This window comes from Tachysurus fulvidraco, chromosome 6 (genome assembly GCF_022655615.1).
Source record: "Tachysurus fulvidraco isolate hzauxx_2018 chromosome 6, HZAU_PFXX_2.0, whole genome shotgun sequence".
Classification (NCBI taxonomy): domain Eukaryota; kingdom Metazoa; phylum Chordata; class Actinopteri; order Siluriformes; family Bagridae; genus Tachysurus; species Tachysurus fulvidraco.
Genome location: NC_062523.1, coordinates 1,258,688 through 1,261,962, shown reverse-complemented (window position 1 = coordinate 1,261,962; position 3,275 = coordinate 1,258,688). Strand labels below are relative to the sequence as shown.

Here is a 3,275-nt window from a genome sequence, read left to right as displayed (position 1 = left end):
GCCTGTCTCCTTTTATGTACATGGCCACCATTGCTGTGAACCACAAACCTCCTTGGGTAGGCACCCTCTGGTCTCTCACTTTCTTCCTAGGACCTCTCTGTGGTCCTGGAGGGGCTGCTGGAAGTGCCCTTTTAACCCATGGAGTCAGCCTCTGAGAAGTTTCTGACCCTGAAGAGGGCTCTGGTAGTAGCCTTGGCCTCTCTCAAAAAAAGTGTGAGATTTGCAGGCCCTGTAAATTGCCTCCGCTTGCCTAGAATTTGCCCCTGGCATGTCCAAGGCTATCTTGCACCCCAGGGTGGAATATGTCTCTAAGGTGCCCAGGATGGTGACTTGCCCAGTTATGCTGCTATCCTACTATCCTCTGCCCCATCAGTTAGCAAAGCAGATGAGGCTGCATTTGCTTTGCCCAGTAAGGGCCTTGAGGACTTATGTCCATCACTCCAGCTTGTAGCGTAACTCCTCCCTCCTGTTTGTCTGTTTTGGGACCCACATCAAGGGTAACCTAGTTTCCAATCAGCACCTGGCACACTGGGAAGTGGAGGCCATTACTCAGGCCTATGAGGCATGTGGTTTTGCCTCGCCTCATGGCATCAGTGCTCACTCCAGTAGGGTATCGCCTCGTCCAGTGCCTTAGCCAGGGGTGTTCCCCTTAAAGATATTTGTGCTACAGTGGGTTGGCCCTCTCTGCACACCTTTATCAGGTTCTATAACCTAGACCTGGACCTCACTCCAGAGTCCCAGGTCTTGCAGGGCTATTGATGTTCTCGTGTTTCCTTCAGACAAATAGAAACTTTCCCGAGCCATTAAACTCAAGTGTGTGCACACAAAGATGCATTCCCATAGCATCAGACCTCATGCAGTGTCAGGTTCCCTTCTCAGGGTTACAACTGGGTTATTCTTGTGTGTGAACATGAGTACAGCTCTCATAGAGGGTCATTACAGATGTGTCTCACTGGGAGGAGTTTACAAGAACATTTACACACAAAAATGTACAAAAAACTCAATATGAAATAAATATAAATATATAAATAAACAAATAAAAAAGAATGAGAGCAGCATTGATTGTTTTTGGCCACAACAATAAGAAAAATCCTGAAGGATTTGCTAAATAAATCTACAACATTATACCGAATCTTCTTTTATATAAAGTGTGTTTTTGTTTGTTATAAACAGGAAACCGAAAAGATTTTAGGATCCATGTCCATTAACAAAACTGTCCAAAATACAAGACTCAGTTATGACAAACACTGAGATAATGAAATCCAGGTGAGACAGAAAAATGAAAATTATCACAATTTCAAAGATCTAAAGAATAGTGTGTAGATAATGAGCATGAAACAGAGACTCCAGGCTCAGGGTAGACTGCCCTCTGGTGGTGTGGAGGTGATCTGAGCTGAAACACTGAATTAATGACCTGTTGGGGGAAATTCACCCCGAGTCTCATCAGTAATACATATATTGCACCTCCGAGATGAAACATCTCACTAGACATTAACTGTTGAATAAATGAGCATTTCCTTAGGGAGGCATCCCTCAGGGTTCAGCTTTAAGACTTTTCTATATAAACACCCAGTAATCTCTCTATTTAGTCTGAGCTGAGGAACTGTAGGCTAATTGGAGAGAAAAGAATGAGTGCATGGCAGGACACAGATGCTCTCTCTCTCTCTCTCTCTCTCTCTCTCTCTCTCTCTCTCTCTCTCTCTCTCTCTCTCTCTCTCTCTCTCCTTTGCAGTTAGTGCTCATTTTTCTACAGGGGAGTGTTGTGATGAATCCAGATGAAGGATCTCTCTTCACAGAGTGTCTCACACAGTCAACCCTTTAAATTGTCTGGAAGAAATGGCACTTTTCAGATTTTTTTTTTTTCATTGACCCAGATTTATTTTGTTTTTATACTGAGACCAAAAGCATTTTAAGATTGTTATTTGAAAAACTTTAGCTGAACTCGAAACCTTTCAGTTAATCTATTTTTACCCGTGCACCTCATCAACACAAGAAGCCAACGTAGAAAATTCCAGAAGGAAATCAGAACGCAACAGTGAGTACATGAGGATTAGAGTCTCAGGAGGTTTATTGACTCTGACACAGTAAACATCATGCAGTGTGTCACACCCAGTTTAGAGAAGGAAATCTGCCAGAGAGGACGGGGTGCAGGGACAATGTTAGTCGTGCCCGAGTAGAATTATTATTTTTTTTTTCATGTTGTTAAAATCTTTGAATAAATACAGAAAACACATCAAACACAAGAGAGGACACATCACTAATAACACACTGAATAACACATGTGGCTATTAATGATGTGTGTGTGATGACAGAGAGGACTCGTGTTAATGTGAGGACGTGTGTGTTGTCAGACAGGACACGTGTCAGTGTGAGGACGTGTGTGATGACAGAGAGGACATGTGTCAGTGTGAGGACGTGTGATGTCAGACAGGACACGTGTCAATGTGGGGACGTGTGTGGTGATGTGTATGAAGTCCATACAGCTCTGTCGGTGAAGGCGACAGAAGGATAAAGTCTTTATCTTCAGGACTTGTGGGAAATGAAGTTTCCGTGGTGGCGAAGCGTGTGATGAGACGGGACACGTCCCTGAGGAGGAAACCTTTTAATGTTGTTAAAATCTTTGAATAAATACAGTAAACACATCAAACACAATAGGGGACACATCACTAATAACACAATGAATAATACATGTGGCTATTAATGATGTGTGTGTGTGATGACAGACAGGACACATGTCAGTGTGAGGATGTGTGTTGACAGAGAGGACACGTCAGTGTAAGGATGTTTGTGTTGTCAGACAGGACACGTGTCAGTGTAAGGATGTTTGTGTTGTCAGACAGGACACGTGTCAGTGTGAGGACGTTTGTGATGACAGGCAGGACACTTGTCAGTGTGAGGATGTGTGTGTTGTCAGACAGGACACGTATCAATGTGAGGACATGTGTGATGACAGACAGGACACGTGTCAGTGTGAGGACGTGTGTGATGACAGACGGGACACGTATAAGTGTGGGGACGTGTGTGATGACAGGCAGGACACTGTGGGGACGTGTGTGGTGATGTGTATAAAGTCCATACAGCTCTGTCGGTGATGGCGACAGAAGGATAAAGTCTTTACCTTCAGGACTTGTGGGAAATGAAGTTTCCGTGGTGGTGAAGCGTGTGATGAGACGGGACACGTCCCTGAGGAGGAAACGTTTTAATGTTCAAATAAAGCAGAAGTGGAAGTGCAGCAGCGTCCTCCAGATTAAACTGGAGCTCGGAGAGGTCACACT

The 3,275-nt window shown here is 44.2% G+C and overlaps 1 long non-coding RNA gene across 1 annotated transcript in view; it reads right to left on the bottom strand.

Annotated features, from left to right (window-relative positions):
• Positions 1-2,144: 2,144 nt before the first annotated feature.
• The window catches only part of LOC125141523, a 4,801-nt gene continuing 3,670 nt past the window's right edge, over positions 2,145-3,275 (bottom strand). The window contains exons 2-3 of the long non-coding RNA XR_007140926.1: positions 3,119-3,183; positions 2,145-2,586 (exon numbers count right to left, since the gene is read on the bottom strand). This is a non-coding gene — a long non-coding RNA (uncharacterized LOC125141523). The remainder of the gene's footprint in view (positions 2,587-3,118; positions 3,184-3,275) is intronic.